The sequence below is a fragment of the Miscanthus floridulus genome, chromosome 6 (assembly GCF_019320115.1).
Source record: "Miscanthus floridulus cultivar M001 chromosome 6, ASM1932011v1, whole genome shotgun sequence".
Classification (NCBI taxonomy): Eukaryota; Viridiplantae; Streptophyta; class Magnoliopsida; order Poales; family Poaceae; genus Miscanthus; species Miscanthus floridulus.
In genome coordinates, this window is record NC_089585.1 from 56,008,952 (window position 1) to 56,034,268 (window position 25,317).

The following is a 25,317-nucleotide window of genomic DNA, read 5'->3' on the forward strand; positions in this document are numbered from 1 at the left end:
CCACCTATGGGATGAACCGTACCTCTACCGAGTCTATGTTGATGGACTGCTCAGGAGGTGTGTTCTGGCTAAGGAAGCAACCAAGATTATTGAAAGATGCCACTCATCACCGTACGGAGGACATTATGGGGCATTCCGCACTAATGCTAAGATCTAGCAAAGTGGATTCTTCTAGCCAACCATGTATGATGACACCAAAGACTTCATACAGAGGTGTATTCCATTTTAGAAACATGGGAGTATTAATGCAAGAGATGCTATGCCACTCACCAACAACCTCCAGTTAGAACTCTTTGATGTCTAGGGAATCGACTACATGGGACCATTTCCAAAATCTTGGTAGTGTGAATACATTATAGTGGCAGTCGACTATGTCTCAAAGTGGGCGGAAGCTTTACCATGTTGAGCTGTAGATTCCAATAACACCAAGAGGATGTTTTCTGAGACCATCTTTCGACTGCTTCAGAGTTCCACACATGGTATATGTGACAGAGGTCCTCACTTCATTGATAGAAAGTTCTAACGCTTCTTATCCAATCATGGGGTCTATCATAACATCACGACACCATATCATCCTCAAACTAGCGGACAAGCAGAAATGTCAAATAAGCAAATCAAGAACATTCTACAAAAGACTATCAATGAGATGGGGACAGCATGGAAGGACAAGTTACATGGAGCACTATTGACTTATAGAATAGCCTACAAAACACCTCTTGGAATGTCACCATACCAACTGATCTACGAGAAGACATGTCACCTACCTGTCAAGTTGGAATTAAAAGCTCATTGGGCCATAAAAAAGGTGGAACATGGACTTTGAAGTAGCTAGAAAGAAAAGAAAAATGCAACCCTCTGAGCTAGAGGAATGGCGAAGAAAAGGCATATCATAATGCAAAACTCTATGAAGAGAGGACAAAAAGGTGGCATGACAAAAGATTGAAAAAAGAAGGAATTCAAACCAGGTGATAAGGTGTTGCTATTCAACTCTAGAGTAAAGTTGTTTGGACATAGGAAACTATGAAGCAAATGGGAAGGACCTTACAAGGTAATTAGCATATCATCTCATGGAGCAGTCACACTTCAAAATGATGAAGGTATGCTTTTCAAGGTAAATGGTCAGCGTTTAAAAGTTTTCCATGACACACAATTGCCATAAGAAGAATTGGATATAATTAACTTCATAGAATTGAAATAACATTTTCAATTCAGGTCTTCTTCTTTACTTTGTGAAAAACCCTTAACAACCATGTTTACCTACTAAAGTATTGCTAGGATCTCCCTAGTCTTTTGTTGGTGCTTGTTTCCACATGTTGTTTATGCAAGGTAACAAAATTCAAGTGTGGGGGAGGCAAACCTCCCAAGCAGAGCACAACATCAAAAAATGATGAAAGAATCACGACAACAATCAGCTTGGGGAGAAGGCACCCCGTGTATCTAGGTAAGTATTCTTACCATTTATTCTAGTTAAAAAAACTAAAAACTAAAACCAAAATAAATAGTTATCCCTATAGTAGTAAAAATGAAAACAAAATAAAAGAGTTTGTCTAGTTTGCTTTAATTTCTTTTAGAGTTAAATGCATCATAGGCCCTTGAACTTGTGTCGGGATGCCACTTAGGTCCACAAACTCTCAAATCGTACTTCTGGCACCCTAATGTTGTTTAAGTATGCCACTTAGGTCCATAGCTCATCGGAAGCAAGGTTTTGACCGACGTGGCGTGGACAACATGGTGTTGACAGGGTCCAAGCCATCATGGAGGCAGCGTCGATGGCCACGGCGGACCCAGACCCACCCATGGAGGCGATGTTCACTAGGCTGAGCAGGGAGTATGTGGACGCGGTGAACGCGTAGTTGGCATTCCTAGACGACGACTACTCGTACGATGACGATGACACTACCGCAGCTCGAGCTGTAGCATCGCGAGCTCCACGCCACCCATACCATACTGGCAACCGCCTGCGCAAGTGCATCCACATCGCCTCGACCTCCTTTGCGCGCAGCTCGACTGTCACGCGCTTCGCGGCCTCCGCGCGTGCCGCCAGCGCCATCTCGCCGGCCTTGAGCACCTACACCCACCCTTGCGCCGTGGACACCTTCTTGTTGGCCACCACGCGGACTAGTGCTGCACACCCGCTTAGGTACTTGTACTCGAACCACGAGATGGTTATGGTCCTCAACCCCTGTGATGCCCTTGCCTACATTGTGCCTTCCACGGTGGCCTTCAGCTTCTTCATCGCCTTGGCCTCGGCTGCCTTCGCCGCCTAGAGCTCCTTCATAGACTGTTGTATCCGTGCCTCAGTCATGGCGATCTCGGCATTCACGTTCTCAGTCTCGGCATGCACACATAGTTGCTCAAGCTCGGTCAGCTCCTCCTCTTTCCTTGCTGCCTCTTTCTCACCCAGCAGCTGCTGCAGTGCTGATGTCATATTTGAAACGATCGCCATGGACCGCTCATTAGTCGCCGTGAGGGCCTCCAACTAGGCCCTTGCCTTCAGCAGCTTGGCATTCAACTGCTGCACCTGTGCGTCTGCCTTCTTCTCCTACGCCTTGAGCCGGTTCACCTCCTCAGAGACTCGCATGATCTCAGTGCGTGCGCTGTCCATGGACATCATGAACTAGAAGCTCTCGGCCTTGATGCTCTCTAGCTCTTTCTTGGCCACATCTAGCTTGGCCTCTACAGTCTATAGTAGGGCCTTGTCCTTAGCCTCCGCACCCAGCAGTGTCATTGTTCTTGACACTCTTCCTCTCCATTGGCGTGGACTAGCTCCATCTTGGCCTGTAGGACCACCATGTCGGTGGTCATCATGGTGAGCTTCACCTCCATCTCCCACACATAGCTCACGTCCTTCCACAGCGCCTCGATCTTGGCCCTAGTGGCCTCCATCTCTCGGGCGAACCGCTTGGCCTCAGCGCGCCGCTGGGCGTCGATCTCGTAGTGCTCCCGCTTGGCCTTCGATGCATGTGAGCTCCACTAGGACAGTGCTCCTTGTTCGCCTCATCCACCAGCCGCTTCATCTCATCGGCAGCACGTAGGTTGGACTAGATGTTTATCGCCGATGCCACGATGTCGCTCTCGGCCTTGGTCTTGGCCTCCGCTGTGGACTTCACCTCCAGCCATAGCCTGAGCAGCTCCCACCTAGCATGGTCCTAGCTCCCATGACACCTCCAGTGTACTCGGCAGCAGTCGCACTCCTCCGGCGAGCTCGGCGCACCTAGTCCCTTCTTGCTTGCCCTTGGTCACCCACATTGCGTGGGGCTCTGACCTCTTGGATGATGCCCTGGCCTTGGTCTGCTCGATTTGGCACTCCTAGCTCCTTCGCCATGGCGTGCACCCTCGACATCTTGGACTCGGTGCTGGCTCTTTCTTTGTCCACGGTGGCCTTGCGTTCATTCAGCTTATCCATGCTGGATTTTGCTAGCTGCTTGATCTCTGGTGATAGATTCTGCAGTAGCTAGCTAGGAACCAGCTAGATAGCTAGCCAGGCAAGGCTTGAAATTAGAAAGCCAGAAAGGAGATGCTATGAGATGATGGCTTGGACTCGGTCAATGCCACGCTGTCCATGCCACTGTCGGCCAAAACTTTGCTTCCGATGAGTTATGAACCTAAGTGGCATACTTAAACAACATTAGGGTGCCAGAAGTACGATTTGAGAGTTTGTGGACCTAAGTGGCACCCCGACACAAGTTCAAGGGCCTACGATGCATTTAACTCTTTCTTTTAAGAGCTAAATAAATAATAAAGACTCTAATGACAATCTCTTAAATAATAATGATGAATAGTTGCTCTATTGTAATTCCTTTCAACTACCTAGTTTTCAGTCCTTGAATTCTCCCTAGTTTTGAATAAAATTGATTTGATATAAGGATTTACTCTGAACTTAAAACTCATGGGTAGCATATGCTTGATCTAAGTCTAGATAATTAACTGGATATGATATGAGAAGGTCTGAGCTACTATTTATCTTGTTCCAAGTGACACTAAAGTTTTGGGGATTTATCTTTTGAAAAACACAAAAATGCTACATGATGAGTTCCTGTATGACAAAGCTTGAATTCCAACCAGAGCCATACATGTTATTTAGGCTAGGAAAAATTCCACATATATGGTGCTTGCTTTTGCATTGAGTTTTGTTAAGCTTTGTTGACCCTTATGAGAGGTTTGTCATGCTCTTAAAATCAAGATCACAGTACACACCACCCACATATGCACCACCCCTACACTAGGAGTAGGCACAAAAACATGCCTTCCATCTAGATCCACTCAAAAATGTTTTACTCCTACACTAGGGAATGAACACAAAAACATGCTTGTTAGGTTTTCCATCCACCAAATAAATGCTCCAAGTTCTTGTTGCTATCTCTCAAAGTTTTGTTGCAGAAAAGAGACATAGGACTATGCAAAATTTATTCATGAAAAAAAGAAGAAAAAAAGAGTTGAGAAAAAAATGGACAAGTGTCTAAGATATTTAGAACAATGGGTACTCAGATGGCCACCTAAAAAAAGAGAAATAAATGAATAAGATAGCCCCTGTTCTCTCGCAAAAATATTTCCAAGTTTCAAGAGAGAGATATGCTTTCAAGGAGCAAAGTAGAATTAGGTTAACCACCAAATATATCCACCAAATATCCACACACATGCACATCTTGGTTTGATTGTATGACTCATTTCTCTTTGGATCCGTTGTTTGACTTTACAATATATACATTGCAAGTATGCCCTCGCTTTCTCGCTACCTATGAACTCCACATATGCCTTAGTGGTAGGAAGAGGAAAAGGCATAACATCTATATTGCCTTGGTGAGGATCCACAAATATCACATATACTGAGAGGCTTGAGAGTGTCATACAATGGAATCTCTGAGTTTTATTTTGAAAACTTATAAAAACTCTAGAACAATGGTAGAACAAAGAACTTGAGACATAGTGCTTGACTTGATCGTTCTGTCTTTCAATTGCTCAAGACCGAAGTGAAGGCTAAGAAGCCCCATGGTTGAAGGTAATATGGGTAAGTCTGAAAGTCAGATCAGTTTATTCTAATCTAGAGGAGAATTTTTTATTAAATGAATGTGTACTTTTGAGGAGTGAAAGCATTGTAGCAACTCCTGATCCATTGCTAAGTTTAGCTTTGCTCAGGGGCAAGCAAAGGTTAAGTGTGGGGGAGCTTGTTGATGGTCGTTAACATCAATCATAAACCATCAATATAACCTGCATATATACTTAATTCTGTCACCAACATAGGTCTAGGGATTTAAACTAATAAATTCCATGAGTTTTTGTGAATCTATGTTTTTAGCAGGGTTTATCCAGAAAACCATCAAGGTGGACCTATTCATCAAAGTGAATCACTGCTTAACCATGGCGTAAACAACTCCAGAAGGTTCTAGAGGACACCACACTAAAGAAGACCATGAGGGGCTACCAAGTGGGGCCAGCCAGCCCTACCTCCAGATCAGCCAATCTGTGGCACCCATGGTTCAGTGTCTCCTTCGAATGACGGTTCTCCACTGCCTTAAAGTGCACATCTACGCTGTTTATTCAAGTTAGTTTGATCTGAGGGTCTAGAATTGATGCTATCCCTTATATATATGGCCCTATACCCCTCCTTGAGATCATCCTAAAACCCTAATTCATATCCTTATCTCAAGATCAGGGTATTGCATTCAAGGGAGATTAGTCCTCTAGTTAGGATCTATTCTTTGTACACAAATAGAGAGAGAGTAAGGGAAGAGTTTGGGGGAAGTACCGGCCTGTCTGTGATACCTCTATGGCTTGTACTTTGGCAGATCTAGGCTTCTCCAAATCTACATCTGAGATACCTTTGGTAATTGATTTCTGTTTAAAGTAAGTTTTGTGCTCTATTGATCGTGGGTTCAAAGTTCTTTTGAGTGCTCTAGTCCTTGTTAGATCTCTAGATTAGTGTAGTAATCGTTAGCATAAGCGTGGTGCTTAGGCTATCGGCTACCTATGTTTGCTCCCTATTTCTTGGTTGTGTGGTAGCAGTGGGAGGTGATAGCCCCATCTATCCTTTGTAGTCCACACCGAATTGAGCAGGTTCTTAAATTAGTTATCTATTAGCGGTGCTTTACCGTCTAAGCTGCATCCCGAAGTGAACACTAGAATCATAAGTCTTGCTTTGCATAGGGTCATAACCATAGGAATCCTCTCTACTCATACCTTAAACCTTGATTGCTATCCCTAGACAAACTAGAGTTTAGACAACTCACATGTTTCCCTGTGGATATGATACTTGATAATACTCCAAGTGAAAACTACTTCGATACCCATGCGCTAGCTTATTTTGTCTCTATGTTGCCACCACAAGTGTCAACAGAGATGCTTTTCACATGTACCTGCTATAGCTAGTTGCATTGGAGATGGTTCGGGTACATGCCACCTTCTTATAGCACAACGTGGCCATCTCTGGTTCTTGCATGTTTTGGGTTCTTACTGGACAACATGTCGGGGCCCTATTGTTCGACATGTCAATTTTCTATTGGCACAATTGTCATGTTGCGGTTGGGTCACATGTCACTTCTTCATTGGACCATGTGCCATATTTTTATTGGTCCATGTAGCATGACCACATTACCCCATGTGTCTTTCTTTTATTGGGCCATGTGTCATGTCCTGAGCTACCCACGTGTCTTTTTCTTATTCGACCATGTGGCTAGACCATGCATTTTGTTTGTATTGGCCCACGTGTCCTGTCCTAGCTCTTACATGTGTTATTCACTAGTTCGTCCATGTGTCAGATTCTTATTTAACAATGTGCTTGTGCTGGATCTACCACGTGCTCACCAATCAAGAAAAAATGATTTTAGATCTACACTGCTGCACAAAATGACTACATGCATAATTATATTGAACCTGAATCAAATAACAATAGTTTAGCTCAGCAGCAAACCACTAACAGAGTTCACATATCAAGCCGCCAAAATTTCACATCAAAACAGCAAACAAACCACATGTTCACTGCATCAACATGCTCATGGAGCTTATTGTACTCCTCCTATTGCTATTTCTTGAACTCCTCAAACTCCCTATCAGTGTTTTTTGCCTTCCATCTTCGGTTGATCCACTTGTTCAGTGAGGACAGTTGAATTTTCCTGATGAGTAGCAAGCCATTCCTGAAGTCTAGAGCAGCTTGTCCTGATACCATAATTCTTCAAAGAAAAGGTGTTGCTGCTAGGCCTAGGAGAGGACCTTGGAAACAACATCAGCAACATGTTCTGCTCATATAGTTTCCATAGCTTCCTATGAAAACCAAGGAGTAAACATTAGGTAGAGGACTTAAATTGTAGAACCAATAGATTATTTCATTACAAGTAATGCATAAGGTCTTCCTCAACCTACTACCAATAGAGATTCATAAGCACAATGCATACAGTAACATATTAACTGTTGTCATATTACAACTTCAAAATGATGGTGCCACTTTAGGCTCCTCCTACTTTTCCTTCTTTTATGCCAATGGATTCAGTAGATTTTAAGGAAAGCAAATGAAGGTACTTACCACTGCTTCTCTTGTAGCATCGTTTAGTCCCGTGTTGCTACTAGTATGGAAGTTGTTGAAGATTCTCACTGCATCAATATCTTCATGAGGTCGATCATGTTCTTCAATGAGCACTTCTTGATCATGTCCTGTGTCCTTCCTATTTTTGTCCTTCTGTGAAAATTACACATGCCTTTTTGTTGATACAAAAGGCACTACATATTTGATATAAAGAGTAACACAACCATCACTTACATATGCTTGCAGGTGGGCAATATAGGAGCGAGATCCTTTAACTTGGTGGCTCTTGACTTTTGCATGGTTTTGCTTGTTCTGCTCCAAGACTACCTACAACCACAATTGTGTTAGACTACAGTACAAGTAGACCACATAAAGAGCTAGACAAGAAATAAATGAGTTCACACACACACGCACACACACACACACACTTTGTTCTTGGAACTTAACCACATGTAGACAAGTGCACATCACTGTTCAGTCATTCATGCAAGACACATGAGAGGTCTTTCTGATTTCATCAGTGGGGACACCATTGAAGTAAGATCGCTTGAACATATACCATGTCTGCCATATAACAGATGGGAATACACTCATGCATGCTTCTTTTGTTGCTTCATCATTGTCATCAATGGCCAGCCTCAACTGCAGAAGTGTGAATGCAAATTAAATCCATTACTAAGTTGCTCAAGGTAGAGTTGAATGGCAATAGAGGATATACATACTTACAAATAGCTTGGCCACAAATCCATTGAGATGTTTGATCCATTGCTTGTAATGTTTCAAGTGCAAGAAAATTGGTGCTTGAGACCTGACTACTACACCTGCCTCTGAGGCAAACTTGGCAGCTTACAATGGATCATGTGGCCTTCTATTCCCCTTGACAATTGAGATGGGCATCCTTATTCCCATTGATTGGGTGGTTTTGTGAAGCCCAACCCCCTTAATTGCTTGCCTCGACTTCCTCGCTCTTCTTTGCAATGGTACTACATAGTTTTCATACATTTAGACTTGTTAGAAAAGTAACATGGATATCAAATAGTGTGACTTGATTTATAGACATGTCTAAGGTAGTACCTGTCGATGAAATACTGGTCGGCAGTCTATCTAGGGGTATGCCCAAGGTAGTAGATTGTTGACAGACAGATGCGCAAGTCACAAACAAGACGGTGACGCAAGACAGACACGAGGTTTTATCCAGGTTCGGCCGCCAAGAAGGCGTAATACCTACGTCATGCGTCTGAATTGGTATTGCTTGTATGTCAATGAGAGATGTTTTTTAGAGGGATCCCCTGCCCGCCTTATATAGTTCGGGGGGCAGGGTTACAGATCTGGAAACTAATCCTAGTCAGTTACAATTGCCATATGTGGCTGGACAAGGATTCCTATTCTAACCGCCCAGGATCCTGCTTGATCACCAAATCCACCTTGACTGCTTGCGCAGGACTCCAACCAGGTTGGCTGGGCCGCACGTCGTCTTTTGGATGGACCGAACCCATCGATCCGGGCTGGCCCAAGCTTAGCCATAAGGGTATAGGGGTTAATACCCCCACAGCTAGTCCCTCGAGCACCATGTATTATGCTGCGACACTGCCATTTTCGACCTTCTCCGACAAGTTATGCCCGAGTCCTTGACATCTTTCGACCACCGTCATTGCTGGAGAAATAGGTTGTTCGAAGAATGTATGGTGCTCTTAAGAAAAAAGAAAAAGATTTCTATCCCAGGAAGTGTGCCCACTTGTATTTCTGAAAAGAAATGTAAGTGCATCTTGGAGCGTAGCATCTTTGATCATCAGAGGCATAGTGGTTGACAAACAAACACATTCACCGCAAGGTGAAGTGTGCCCACTTAGTCCCCGAGCCTAGTAGTAGGTGAAGTAGGCACGTGGTGCTAGGGTCTAAAAAGAATTCCCAGTTAAGTTGAGTACCTAATCATCGTACAGGCGATACGAGATGCACCGGTAGGTGCATCGTACCGATGTAGTCCCCGAGCTTGCTGAAAGGCAAAGTATGAGCCTTGTAGCAAGGTCTAAATAAATATCTCTCAACTGTATGTGAGTACAAATCACATGTAGCTGAGGAGAACGATTCTCCGATCAGTGGTCGGGATAGCCCCCGAACACATCAGTTGTCGGAGCAGTCCCTAAGCACGATAGTGGTCGGAGTAGTCCCCGAGCACGTTAGTGGTCTGGGCAGTCCCTGAGCATAGCAGTGGTCTGGACAGTCCCCGAGCACTTCAGTGGTCTGGGCGGTCCATGAGCACTTCAGTGGTCTAGGTGGTCCACGAGCACGGTAGTGGTCTGGGCAGTCCCCGAGCACAGCAGTGGTTTGGGCAGTCCCCGAGCACTTCAGTGGTCTAGGCGGTCCTAGAGCATGGCAGTGGTCTAGTTCATCCTTGAGCGCGAAACAGGCATAAAAAATTCGAACGCCATAAATGTATTTATTCGTTGTATTTATTTATCTCTATTCTCTGCCAAGTCCAGTCTGACATGCCTGGTCAAAAAAGCAAATGGGTACAGTACGTCATTCTGTCTTCTTACTCTTTTCTGGCAAATAGTCGCTTGGCACCTATATGAAGGTGTGTCAATGTGGGCCCTCTTACACTATCAATAAAGAGGCGCGTACACTGGTAACAAAGGAGCGCGTTTATTGGCGTAGATTTTGAGGTTGTGTGAACAACCATCTGCGGCGCGTGCGCACGACTCCCAATAATCTCAGGCGAACAAAACGATGGAGCTCTTTGTTTTATATAATGTAGATCTAGTAAGTTACTCACACTGTTCCCCATTGTCATCCGCCGCCACAACCTTCTTCTTCCTCCCACCGAACCCTATTCCTCTGAAAATCATCGCCAATCCCCTCGCCACCGCATCCACCCCCTTAGTAAGGACAAACTAATGGCAAAGAGAGACGCCTAGAAGAAAGGCGGGGTCATGGCGAAGGAATGGTGGAAGTCACGGAGCAATGAGCAGACCATCGAGGACCTCGTCGCCATGGGAGTGCTCCACAACAAGGCACTCGTGGGATGGCGTGCGCCGGAAGGAGAAAGCTTCCCCGATCCACAACCAAGTGAGATTGTGGTTTTTGAAGACTTCTTCAAACAGGGTTCTGGGATTCTAGTGCACCCTTTCCTTCAGGGTCTCTGCTTGCACTACGAGATTGGGATTTGCAATCTGCATCCCAACTCGATTCTCCTTATCTCCACCTTCATCCATCTCTGCGAGTCTTATGGTGGCTTCTAGCCCCATTTCGACCTCTTTCGCCACCTGTTGTCTTCGGAAGAAAGGGAGCGGTGGCTCGAAGATAGCCGGAGGCATCTACCTAAATCTGCATGATGGCATGAAAGCATAATACTTGCACTGCCCCTAGAACACCTCGCTGGATGAGTGGTACAAGAAGTGGTTCTACATCCGTGAAGAACCGAACACCATCACCCTGTGCGACGTGGGGCTGATTCCAGAGAAGAAGAATAGCTGGACAGAGAAGCCCGAGAGCCTAGAGCAGATCGCCGAACTGCTCGGGATGATCCCGTGGGGAAAGCTAGATGGGCCAAGTGTGGTCGGGAACTTCATCAGCTGAAGGATCCTGCCAGAAGAGGGTTCATCCAGGCTTCGAGTACCAGGGGAGCGCCGATCCAACAAGGACCAGGAAGGAGCCACTCGATAAGATGGAAATCAAGGCCAGGATTGGGGAGCTCTTCAACCTGGCCGATCCCAATTACGTCAGGCTGAACGACATCGAGCATGCCTTCAAGCTGGCTCGACCTCCCCCAAAGGTAAATGATGCCTCCTTTTAATTGTAGAGTCATGTTGTAACCATAAATTGACTGTTGTCCCCGCTTTGTGCCTTAGTGTAATGGTCGTGACCAGGCAGAAGTGTTCGTGTCGCCTCCCCCCGATGTAGATTGGCCTCAAGCTGCCAGCCCAGCCACCTAGACCAGCACCAGGACCAATGACATCCACTAGGCAGCCCTCGAGACTATGGAGGACGCATCGACCAGAGCCGCTGGCAAGCGTCCGGTGGCCAGCAAACGATGCCAAGCTATCTTCCCCCTGTCAGACGACGAAGGAGAGCTTGCGGACATCTTTTGGCTCATCCCTCGAAAGAGGAGAAGACAGATGGGATCATCGGAGCAAGGTGGCTCCTCTATGCCAGCAGTGGTCGCATCACCGACCACTGCAACACAAAGGACAAGCGAGGGAAATATCGAGCATCAAACCCCGACGCCTGTACCGGAGGTGGAAAGAGACCCGGTGGAACCTACCGAGCATGCAGAGTAGGGGCAATCGAGGAGACGCTCCTTCGCAACATCATTCCGCAAATTGAAGCTATAAGTAACCATATCTTTGATGTAAGCTTGTAATTTGCATTGGATACCATTATCCTCTGAACTTGTCTCTGATATATTAGGTCGGCGTCCATCGAGAACCCCGACCAGCTAGCCAGGTGTGGCACAACTTTGCCAGTAATGGCAGGACAAACTGCCTAGTAGCCAGCCGTGGAGGAGCCTGTAGTAGGAACTCCACCTAGACCTCAGTAGGCGGACGACCAGACACCAGTCCCTGAGCAGCTGGTCAAGAAGATAGCCGAGCAGAGTACAAGTGCTCCAAGCAGGAACCCTACTGAGGTGGATACCATGGCTCCAAGGGAGCCAGATCTAGCCGAGGAGCAGCAGCCAAAAGTGGCCTAGAGCATTCTTGCCGATGCGACGGCTCATGGAAAAGTCCTGGTGGTCGTGGAGTCTACAGACTCTAGACCAGCGCCGCCTCCTGAATAGGAGGCTGAAGAGGAAGAAGTAGAAGAGGTCCTAGGCCATCCCCAAGATAGGCGACAACATGTATATGTGTCGCGCTATCGGAACGACGAATGGGTTATGCACGAAGAAATCCTAGAGGTCGAAGAGACCCTAAGAGTTGAACGGGTGGCCAAGCATCTGGTGACAGAAGTCCAGGTATGTTTGACTTGAATCCTTGACCCTGTTATGTAGTTGAATTGTCTGACTTAGCTTGTCTATATGTAGGATTTGATGAAAACCACAAAATACCGAAAGAGGTGCTTCGACCAGATTGAAGGAATCACGGCGACCAATAAAGAACTGGCGGCCAAAGTGGAACGCTTGCGGCGCCAACTTGAAGCCGTCGACCAGGAGAGGACAAATCGAGAAACACAGAACAAAAACCTGGTCGGCCAGCTCAATAACAAAGAGCTGGAGAAAACAAGTAAAGTTTCATCTTATCATAGCAAGTGCAGGACTTGTGTTGTTGTATTCTTGGTAGTAACAGTTGTAATGTAGGTTTAGAAGCTGAAGTGGCCCGCCTCCAAGGGGAAAATAGCCGTGTGACCGCAGAGTGTGGTCGCCTGAAGGAGGACAACGTGAAGCTAGCACGCAGCCAGTCTCAACTCCAAGACCACACCAACAAAATGAAGGAGGAACTAAAAAGTAAGTATTCTAGATCACCTTTCTCATTCTGTTGCCCACCTTGCCTTGTCTTGTTACCACATTTGATGTTTTGTACTATGTTTAGTTTTGAAGGTCAATGCCAAGAAGCACCTAGAGGCCGTGATCAAAGAGCGTGATGACTGGAAAGCCTGATGCCTCAAGGCCACCGAGGAGCAGGACACATGGAAGAACCGGTGCTAAGAAGTGGCAACTAGCATTGTGCCCGTCCTCGACCTTATCGACACAGCACTCACAGAGGAAGAGCCGAGGACGCCCCAGCTTGGACTGGTCGAGAGATGCAGACAAGCGTGGGGATGGTTCCAAGAGTTCGTGAAAGAGGCTGGTGAGTACACGGGTGCCCATGTACTAAGCATGGTGCGTGCCCACTACCCCCTGATCAACCTCAAGCGCCTGGAGGCTGGGTACCCGAAGGAGGTAGACCCAGACATGGCAGAGGAACTTTGGACGGCCCAGCTGGACTTGTCGTCAAAGATAATTGGCGATATTAACCTGTGTGGAGGTGGGACAGCACCTGTACAGGGTACGCCATCGACGAGTTAGCTGGAAATGCCATCAGCTGCAAGCCAACCAACGAAGCCTACGGTCTCGACCAGCCAGGCACCGATGGGGCCATCCCCTTCAGCTCGACTAGCACAAGAGTCCCCAGGACTCGAGTAGGGTATCGGAAGCGGCGAGCAGTAAGTGCCTTGCTCCCCGACCAGCCAATGTAATAGGCTTAGAGCTGTAGAAGGAGGACATAGTTGTGTTATTGTGAACTTGAGCCTCTTTAGGCAAGCTTGTAATAACATAACTGTATATTATTATAAGCTTGTTTGCTTTGTATAAAGCGTATTTAAGCTTGATACTTTATGTTGGTGTAACTAAGTAAGAACATATTAACGTTCTATTTAGTTGTACCATCGTGCTCGACACATCATCCCAAAAAGTTTGTGCGGCCCTAGTTTTCCATGTGGTCGGAGTGTGAGGTCCGGTGACCTATGCACACGTAGACGCAGACAAGTTAAACCAAGGGGGACCTGCTGATCACCCGTAATGTAGAGAGCGGATCCCATGCACGTATTGGGAGGAACCAGAGATAGGGCCTACTCCAGAAACCGTAGAAGGAGTGGTGGTTGGTTTTTACTGGCTAAGTTAGAATAACCATAAAATTCGAAGTGACACATTAGAGTGGTCGGAGAAATCATAATTGCTTTATTGAATTAAATCAAAAGTACAAGAGGAGTACATATCTCAGTAGTTAAGCATAGAAACGTCTAAGCTTGTCGATGTGCCATGAGTTTGGTACGTCCGTACCATCCAGGTGAGCTAACCTGTAAGACGTTGGTCATGTGACTTCCTTGATCATGAAGGGTCCCTCCCATGGGGTTGCAAGTTTGTGGACACTAGCCTAGTTCATCTTCCACTTCAGGACCAAATCCCTAACCACGAAGAACCGCTCTTTAACATTTTTGTTGTAGTACCTGCGCAAAACAGCAAGGTATTTGGCCGTACGTACATAAGAATCGAGCCTTTTCTCTTCTGCGCTGTTTACTTCTAGCTCCCATACTTCATTGACCTTGCCCTCATCGAAGTTTTCTACCCTTGCTGGTCTAAAAGCTATATCTGGTGGGAGGACTACCTCAGCGCTGTAAACCATAAAGTATGGTGAGACGCCAGTGTTACGACTGGGCTGAGTTTAGAGGCCCCAGACCATGGCTGGTAACTCCTTGAGCCATCTTTGGGGGGCTTTGTTGTTTTCTCTGTACATCCTCTTCTTCAATGCGTCCAAGATCATGCCATTTGCCCGTTTGACTTGTCCATTAGCTCTAGGGTGCGCCACCGAGACGTATTTTACTATGATGCTCCTTTCATCGCAGAAGTCCCAAAAAGCGTTCCTAGTGAACTGAGTACCTAGATCAGTGATGATGCTATTGGGTATGCCGAAACAGTGGATGACCTAGTCGAGGAACATGATAGCCTTTTCTAAGATGCCTGTACTGAAAGGCATGTATTCTATCCACTTAGAAAATTTGTCAATCAGCACAAAGACTCATGTAAATTTCCTAGGCAGCCGGTTTGAAGGGCCCAATCATATCCAGTCCCCTAGCATGCGAAGGGCCAAGAGGCTGGTATCGTCTGGATCTATGTGCTAGGTATGTGGATTCTTTTAGCGAAGAACTAACAACCCTCATAGTGGTGGACTAGCTTCTCTACGTCGGCTACTGCTGACGGCCAATAAAACCCTGCTCAGAAAGCCTTACCGACCAGTGTTCTTGAGGCCGCGTGGTTACTGCAGGAGCCAGAGTGGATTTGGTCCAGGAGATGTTTGCCTTCTTCCTGGGTTATACACTTCATCAGGATTTCTTCCTTTGCATTTTTGCGCCATAACTTGCCATCGACGAGCAGATACTGCTTACTGCGACGCATTAGGCGCTCATTTTCTGTCCGATCAGTATAACTGCTGCCATCTGTTAAGTACTTGATGAAAGGTACTCTCTAGTCTGGCTCATGAGTGGTCGGAGGTGGCTCGGTTGTGCTTGGCGCCGGAACCATAGCCACCAATTGCTGGTCCAGAGCTTTGTCGACCGTGGAATCTTCCTCTTCGATGGAAGGCGTGAGCAGGTCTTGGACGAATACGCCATGTGGGATTTTGGCTCGGGATGATCCTAACTTTGATAGCGCGTCCGCTGCTTGGTTCTTGTCTCAGACCATGTGTATGTACTCGATGCCATAGAACCTGCCTTCTAGCTTTCTTATCGATTTGCAGTATGCGTCCATCTTTTCACTGGTTGTGTCCCAGTCCTTGTTGAGTTGGTTGATGACCAGAGCCGAGTCTCTATAGACATAGAGACGTTTAACACCAAGCTCAACCACAATGCGTAAACCATGCAGGCATGCTTCATACTCGGCGGTGTTATTAGACGCTGGGAAATAAATCCTGAGCACGTACCGGAGCTGCTCCTTGGATGGTGACACGAAAAGAACCCCTGCTCCCACACCATCAATGTTGAGAGAGCCATCGAAGTACATCGTCCAATATTCGTCGGATCCCAAAGAGGCAGGCGTGCTTAACTCTGTCCACTCGATGATGAAATCGACGAGTGCCTGAGACTTGATTGTAGTATGGCTTGCAAATTCCAAGGAGAAGGGGCATAGCTCCATTGCCCATTTAACGATGCGCCCATTCGCATCCTTATTGCGAATGATGTCCCCCAAAGGGTACTCGGTCATGACCACCACACGATATCCGTCGAAGTAATGTCTCAACTTTCGGGATGTTATTAGTATGGCATAGAGCAGTTTCTGAATCTGTGCGTACCTGGTCTTAGATTCATTGAGTACCTCGCTAATGAAATAAATTGGCCGCTGTACCTTGTAGGCGTGGCCCGGCTCGTCGCGCTCGACCACCATGGTAGTGGAGACCACCCGATTGGTTGCTGCAATGTAAAGTAGGAGGGTTTTGTCTTCTCTAGGAGCAGTGAGGACTGGAGGTGATGTAAGGTAATGTTTTAGCTGCGTGAAGGCAGCGTCTGCTTCTTCCGACCACTCAAACTTCTCGGATGCTTTGAGCAGTTTGAAAAACGGTAGCCCTTTTTCTCCTAATCTTGATATGAAATGGCTTAGGGCGGCCATGCATCTGGTAAGCTTCTGGACATCCTTCACCTTCTTGGGGGGCTTCATGTCTAAGACAGCTTTGACTTTCTCTGGATTAGGGCCTATGCCGTCATAACTGATGACGTTGCCTAGCAGTATGCCAGAAGGAACACCAAAGATGCACTTCTTTGGGTTTAACTTCCATTGGAATGTATTGAGGGCCACAAAGGTACGTTTTAGGTTGTCAACAAGGGTATGTGCTTCCTTGGTTTTGACAACTACATCATCCACATAGGCCTCTACTAGGTCATCTTTTATCTCATCTACGAGGCAGGCCTGAATGGTGCGTTGGTATGTAGCCCCGGCATTCTTGAGCTCGAACGACATAGTCATGTAGCAGTAGGCGCCGAAAGGCGTGATGAAAGACGTCTTGATCTGATCATCCTTTTTGAGAGCGATCTAGTGATAACCAGAGTAGCAATCAAGAAAGGAAAGCAGCTCGCAACCGGCGGTTGAATCTACGACCTCGTCTATGCGAGGTAAGCCAAAGGGGTCCTTAGGGCAGTGTTTGTTGAGATCAGTATAATCAACGCACATTCTCCATTCATTATTCTTTTTGCGTACAAGAACCAGGTTGGCTAACCACTCCGGATGATACACTTCTTTAATAAATCTGGCTGCCAAAAGCCATGTGACTTCTACCCTAATCACCTCCTTTTTGTCGTGAGCGAACCATCATAGCTTCTGCTTGATTGGTTTGGCCTTGCTATTGACATTTAAGGAGTGCTCGATCAAGTTCTGAGGTACACCGGGCATGCTGGCAGGTTTCCATGCGAACACATCCACGTTGCTCCTCAAGAACCCGATGAGCATGTCTTCCTATTTGGGATCCAGGTTGGCCCCGATAAGGGCTATTTTACTGGAGTCGCCATCGACCAGCTGGATCACCTTGTGCTCCTTTGACTTGATGTTCTTGCATGGAGTCTCGAGGTCTAGGATCTTTAGGTGGTCGGCTGAGGTCTTCTTAGCGTCGAGCACGATCTCGGCCATGCGAATAGAGAGGTCATGGGCCTCTACTATTTTGAAGCTGTCGTCCTCATAGGTATAAGCTGCGTATACATTGCCCCTGAGGGTTAGAACTCCCTTCTCAGTAGGCATCTTGAGCACCAGATACCTGTAATGAGGTATGGCCATGAACTTGGTGAGCGACGGTCGACCAAGAATAGCATGGTAGGTGCCGTCGAAGTCAGCGACCATGAAGTTGACGTAGTCGGTGCGGAAGTGGTCCGAAGTCCCAAATTGCACAGGTAGCGTGATCTGCCCGAGAGGTGTAGAGCTTTGTCCGGGGAGAACGCCCCAGAACTGTGCCTCGTACGGCTTCAAGTCCGCCTAGGCTATTTTTAGGGTGGGCAGACTGTTCTTGAATAGTATATCAATGGAGCTGCCGCCGTCGATCAGTACCCTGTCGAACTAAACCTTGTTGATACAAGGGTCGAGGACCAGGGGAAAATGCCCTGGCTCAGGTATGGCGGCCCATTGGTCCTTCCTACTGAAGTAGATTTCATGGTGAGACCACGGTGGGAGCCGCGGATCAGTGAGAAGGTTGTCGGTGTTTGCCACGTTCAAGCAAGCGCGGGCGAGCAGCTTGCATTCTTGTTTGGTCTCAATGGACACCTTGCCACCGATGATGGTGTGCACGCGATCGGTTGGCTTGATGTATTTGTGATGAGGGTCTGCATCGTTGTCGTCATTATCCTTGGTGCGCTGTTCCCTGCGTCGTTAGGCTTGTCGGACGTATCCGGAGCCTATTGACGCGTGTAGATAGTCTTGAGGATGCGGCAATTCTCCATGGTATGGTTCGACTTAGGATGGAGCTGGTAGGGCCCCTTCAATGCTTTGGCATAGTCGTCTTCATAGTTACGACGTCCGCCCCCCTTTTTAACGGTATTGACCTCGTCGTCGTCTTCCCGAGCACGCTTGCTCCTGTAATCGTCACGGTAGTTGCACCACTGATTACATTGGTCGCGGTGGTCACGGGAGTCATTGCGCTGGTTGCAGCGGTTAAAATTGTCGTTTCGACCATGACTACCGTGGTAATCGTCGTGGTGTGGAGGGTGGTCGGAGCGTGGAACCCTTGCTGCTTCTTCAACAATTATCTTTTTAGCATCGTCGGCATCCGCATATTTCTTAGCGGTGGCCAAGAGCACTGTGACTGATTCGGGTCTCTTCCAGAGGAGCTTGTCTCTTAGGGCATCGTGGAAGCGGAGACCAGTGACGAAAGCCTCGATTGCCTCATTGTCGGAGATTGATGGGACCTTGATGCGCATCTCTAAGAAACACCGAACGTACTCGCGTAGTGGTTCGTCTTTCTGATCTCGGATCCATTGTAGATCATACTTGTTGCCAGGTTGTTCACAAGTAGCGATGAAATTGTCAATGAAGGCCTGCTTGAGCTCCTGCCAAGAATCAAAATAGTTCGCCGACAAGCTAACCAGCCATTGGTGACCTGCATGACCAACAGCGATTGGGAAGTAGTTAGACATGACGTGCTCATCAGCCATGGCTGATCGGCACGTAGTTTCATAGAGCATGACCCATAATTCGGGGTTTTCCTTGACATCATATTTCTGAAGTTTCTCGAGCTTGAAATTCTTGGGCCATATGACTTGGCGAAGGTGCAGAGTAAACTGCTTCAGACCCAGTGGACCATGGGTGGTGTCATACTCCATACGGCGGTGGCTTTTGTAGGATGCTCGATCGTCGGCTCTCTGGTTGATGCGAGCGCGTAGATCCCATCCACCGAGGTAATGGTGGAGATCATTATTGCCATCGCGGCGATCCCGATTGCCATCTGGATTAGCTCTACAACCGTGGTTATCGCGGCGATTGTCGCGGTTGTCCCGGTGGTCATTGTCCCGATGACGGTTGTCATTCTAGCCACCATCATGGCCATCGTTGTTGCACTAGCCATGTTGGTTGAGTGGCTATGAACAACTTGGGTGCTGGCGGCTGTGGCTTGACTCGACTAACACAGATGGAGCTCGAGCTTGGTTTGCAATCTTCGCGGTCTGGGCCATAGCAGCCGTCAGATAGGCTTGTATTTCGTCGTGAACTGCTTGGGTTTCCAGGGTGTTCGGTAGCCGTTGCATTGTCGCCATGGTGATGGCTACATTAGCACTTGGAGTCCTGAAGACTTGTTTGTCTCCCACCCTGTCGAAAGCGTCGTTGAGGTCACGTGGCTGGACCCTTATGCGCCGTGCCTCCTGGTCTGCTTTGGCTTCAATTTGCCGGTGATTAAACCGATCAATGTTGCATGCTTCGCGTGCAGTCCTTTCTTGTTCTGTTTCGCCAACTGTCGGTGGTTCGTCATTGTTGACTACGTTGATCAAACCCCCTCGCCTTGGTGGGAAAGACAGGAATTGCGGGAATCCCGGGGTGTGATCCGGGATATTCAGATCGTACTCGACGCCTTCATCCTCGTGATGCTGGAGCTTGGTGTGGACGGAGGCATCAGATGCAGTGCCAGACAAGAAGCTGGAGTCATCCTCTTGGATCATGTGGACGGATCCTTCTCGATGATCTTCAATCCAGACCATGTTGACGAAGTTGCGTGGCTTCTGCCGAGGTCGGCGCATAAAACATAGATCCGGGCGGCATTGTAGGTTGTACGCGTAGCTGGAAGCAGTGTTTCGCAGGCCGTAGGGTTGGACCTGGTGGTTCTCCATCGAGGCTTCGTACTCAGAGAGTCGGAGACCTATTGCGAAGGTCGGCTAGCGACGAGCGGAGCGCCCCTCAGGAGTAGATATGACCACGAGATCTGTTCCAAGTCACGTAGGACGACTGGTTTGAGCTGGTCGGATAGATCTATTGTGGGGAGCAGTTACCTACTCATTAGGTTGACTTTGAATCATACTTACCAGAGCTAGGGTTTCAGCGAGTTTGGTGCCGACCCGATCGATGGAGTCGAGCAGGTCGGTGTTGTCGATCTGCTTCCCTTTGTAGCGAGGAAGCGGATGATGGGTCATCGGCGTGGCTGAAGGTGATGTAGGTGTGGTCGGAGCCAGATGTACCATGGTCAGAGCCAGATCCATCATGGTTGGAGCCATAGCCGTAGTGGTCGGAGCCGTATCCATAGTGGTCGGAGCCATATCCATAGTGGTCGGAGCCATAGCCGACGCAAGTGAGGTAGTGGTCAGCGCAGACTGAATCCACGCCTCCCCTATGGTCATGGCGATGGCGTTGTTGGAGCCGGTGGTCCAGGTGATCTAGCCGATGATGAACGTGAGGCCGTTGGGCGTAGCCATGGAGCTGGAGGTGATGACCATCTTGTTTGCTTGGAGAGCAATACGCACACCCCCTACCTGGCGCGCAACTGTCGACGAAATACGGTCGAAAGTCTACCTAGGGGTATGCCCAAGGTAGTAGATTATCAGCAAACAGATGCGCAAGTCACAAACAAGACAGTGACGCAAGACAGACATGAGGTTTTATCCAGGTTTGGCCACCAAGAAGGCGTAATACCTACATCCTGCATCTGATTGGTATTGCTGTATGTCAATGAGAGATGTTTTTTAGAGGGACCTCCTGCCCGCCTTATATAGTCCGGGGGGTAGGGTTATAGATCTGGAAACTAATCCTAGTCAGTTACAATTGCCATATGTGGCCGGACAAGGATTCCTATTCTAACCGACCAGGATCCTGCTTGATCGCCAAATCTGCCTTGACTGCTTGCGCGGGACTCCAACCAGGTTGGCTGGGCCGCACGTCACCTTTCGGATGGACCAAACCCATTGATCTGGGCTGGCCCAAGCTTAGCCGTAAGGGTATAGGGGTTAATACCCCCACAGTACCAACCTTTGCAAGTTTGCTCATTCTATGGGTGGGGAGGTGGAGTCTCCTCTTCGGCATGGCTAAGGTCATCTTCATGTGACCAGTCCCTTATAGGGCTTTGTTCGCCTTGTGCGTGCTGACTTTTGGACCTAGTTGGAACTACAGGGTGCTGCAACTCTGTTGGACTAGTTTGCTTCACTCTCTTGGATTGCCATCCCCCAGGACCCATATCGATGCTGCCTTTTGCCCTGTGGGCAAGGGACTTCTCTATGGCTTGTTCAACCCACACCCTTAAATTGGAGAAACAAACTTAAGCGGCAAACATGTAAAAATTGCATTGCAATCCACACAACAAAGAATTGAATTGCATTGCAACCTAAACCAACCCCCCTCCCATCCCAACATGACAAGATAGAACAAGCAGCTCAATTACAAGGGGTACTGACTCTTCTAAATCTATATCTATATCACCATATCCCTGAACACGCTCCCTTGCTTCTAGGGAGATATTCCGAATGTCAACATGTGGAGATATTTCGGATGTCAAAATGTAGATCACAAAGGCATTTATTAGTTAACATTGTACCAAATGTCAACAAAACAAAGCAGGAGCATGCAATTAGGCACCTAAACTATAGCTTATACGGAAGCCATTACTTGAATAAATCACACGTGAACTACAACTTATATGGAAGCTATTATTCTTGAATAAAGCACATGTGAACTACAATCAACTAAGAAACATGTAACTCCATCACTATATATCTACATGTCCCTGGTTCAACCACTAGAATACAACACACACCATAAAAGGAATTTGGGTACCTCTTCCTATTCCTAGCTATGTTGCATCATCGGCACGGCCCTCTTATCATCTTGGTTGTAGAAGTGGAGTGGCCGGTGTTGATGAAGGGGTAGCAGATCTGGTGTGCCAGTCGTCAACGATGACATTGGGGCTCTGTCAAAATTGGTGTTGACATAGGGGGTCTAGATCCGGTGTGTACCACCGCTGACGGTGGTCCTTCTGCCGCCAGCGGGACTACTATCGATGAAGGGGATCAGATCCTGATCCAACTTTAGCTTCGGCTAGGGATTAGAAAGGTATGAGAGAAGGTTCAGCTAGAGAGTGGAGAGGGAGTCAAGCTACTATGCTGATGCACCTAGCTAGGGTTCGAACTAGGGTGGCAGAGGGGGATAGGCTTTGGAGCAGGAGAGTGGAGAGGAAGATGGTGCGGCTGGTCTAGCTGCAGAATGTTGATGGAGGCAGAGATGATGACTCCTTGCACTTTTATGTGGCCATCACAATACCACAAATACCTTTGTCTAAAATTGATGGTGTTGTAAACCAATTTTCCACAAGGAGGGCAAAAGAGTGAGAGATCTGATTTTTTGGATCGTGTTGGCAGCACTGCTGGGTGTGGGGATTTAATTTTTGCCTGAAATCAAATTTTTAGCGTGGGCAGATCATCACCCCATCTGGCTTCTCATGAGCAGAGACTGAATTTTATATGACGAATGGTGATGATATATATAGAGTAATACACTAATGTGTATTAATCGTCGGATCACCAATATTAATTCCCCAAGTTTTGGTGGACCCCCATGTTTTGGTGGACTGGTGACTCTTGACAGTGTTTATGTGTTGGTGATGCAATTACGTGGCATGTGGGCCAATCCAGCTGCTAAATGCATTCTCTCAGTACCCTTCTTTTCCTCTTTTGCGTGCTGTTTCCATTGTTGTTTGCTCCCTCTAGCTGCCACCCACCCTGCTCTGCCTAGCCCTTCCATCCTCCCCCACCCCCTCCCCACTGCACACCGAAACCTTTTGCCCAGATCCTTCTACACCATGAGGATCAACTATGCCAGTGACAATATACCATGCCATCAGTCTATCAGCACGCCACTCCTCCAATGAGCAAGCCGGTCGAGATCGCATTCTCGCCTCGACACGGTGTGGCTATCTATGATCTCCTCTTTTTTTCTTCATGAATTAATTGTGTTTGATGAAATGCATGTGTAATTTTTTCTAATTGTTACAGATGGCGCGAGTTAAATCAAAGTGGATAGAACTACCACATTGTAGAAAGTGCTAGAGGCAGGCAACCATTCTCTGAGAAGTAGAGGAATAGGCATCACCATAGCCCAGAAAGAGCCAGAGGAAGGCTCGTAGTGTCCCAAAAGTAGAGGAACAAGCACCACCATAGCCTAGGAAGAGGTAGAGGAAGGCAGATAGTATCCGAGAAGTAGAGGAAGAAGCAACCAAAGCTATGCTAGCCCTGGAGTCCAGGAATTCTCATAGGTGGACTTGAACAGCCTGCCGATAGCAGCAGCAGTGAGGAGAGTGCTAAAATAGAACTTAGGGAAGAGGAGCTCACTAAGGAACAATTATAGCAAATGACCGAGTTCTAGTCAAAAAATAGAGAAGTCGCTTTGCACCTTCCTAGATCAAAACTACAACTACTCATGGGGGGCATGCGTTCGCACTCGTGGAGGTTCAATGTGTGCCACAATTGGTGATATGAGTAGTCGAGGAGGTAATTTGATGTTTGCCAATGGTGGTACGAGGAGCAGTTGAGTAGGTTTGATGTCTGCCAATGGTGCTATGAGGAGTAGTAATATGGAGAGAAAGAAAGAGGTGGTTCAGTTCATAGACTTTTGGTATTATAGCTCAATGAAGATATGGAGCATGAGGTTATGCAATATTGAGTTCTAGTTTCCACTAGTCAAAGAGCTTGGCACAAAATCATAGTTCTGGACTGTGACTTAGGAGAGTTTCTTTAGGAGCTACCATGCTAGAGGGATGACACTAGCAGACCAAAGGATACTTGGTTGGGATGAGCTTGAGAGAGCAGCTGGTATACCCATCCGGCCCCTCTTTGAGTGGTTCCCAAGCTTCCTTCATCTTTTTAGTGAGGTTGATCGAATTGTGATAAGCTAGGTGTGTCAGTTCTATGCAATAGTGTGGATTCATCCAAAGCATGACTACATTGCATTTATGCTCCATGGTTGGCTAGAGCAATTGTACTATAACCATCTGCAAGAACTCCTCGGGGTTGACACTTTAGATAGGAAGCTCCACCAGATAGTCTACAGAGATGCTCTTCCTCCACAGTCGTAGCAGGGTTGGAGGTACTTTTCCGATAGACTATGAGATTCAGCCACTCTCCATGGAGCCCTTCACCGATGGCTCCTTGCATACACCAGACAGACTATGTCTAGAGGCTTATGTTCTACAAATGGCTCTGAGGAAGGCAATCCTTCCTCTTGGCGACAACAGGGAGTCATTGACCAGCTTGCAACAGTGGCTACTACTATCAATATGGAGAGGCGAAGCAGTTTGACTTCTTACACTTTTTCCTATCTAAGATTGAGGATGTGATAGCTGACGCTATCAGTACTGGACGGCAAGCACATGTACCCTCACATCATCAGTTATCTGCTATGCATGATTGAATCTGAAAAGAATGGGCCATTTACAATGAGTCAACCTATGAGGTTATGACCTACATGCTAGCAAGTCTAGGACAATCATCATGGACAACATGCCCTTAGGTCTATTCAAGAGCTATTACCCATACATGGTAGAGAAAGATATGAAACAGTGGATGTAGCCCTAGAGCAGGCAGAGCACCAGTCTAGGATTGGAGGAATCTTGAATGAACGAATGCAAGATTTAGACTTCGATGATAGCGACTACCTGTGACCCTATGTCAAACAACCATGACAAGGGAGGGTCATCCTCTAGTGGTGTGGATGACAAAGAGATGGATGATGTTCCACCTACAACAAATATGTTAGCCAAGCAGGCACTGCCTCTACTAGTCCATTAATCAACCATTAAGAGCATGGACAGATACTTGCTAGGCTAGTTATCAGCCAAGAAGAAAACTAGAAGCATGTGGAATGACAAGAGAGGTGTTTGAAAGTAAGTATTGATAAG

The 25,317-nt window shown here is 47.2% G+C and overlaps 1 pseudogene; it reads right to left on the bottom strand.

Annotated features, from left to right (window-relative positions):
• Positions 1-1,873: 1,873 nt before the first annotated feature.
• LOC136460620 (protein PLASTID MOVEMENT IMPAIRED 2-like) lies at positions 1,874-20,272 on the bottom strand (annotated as a pseudogene).
• Between the last annotated feature and the right edge of the window lie 5,045 nt (positions 20,273-25,317).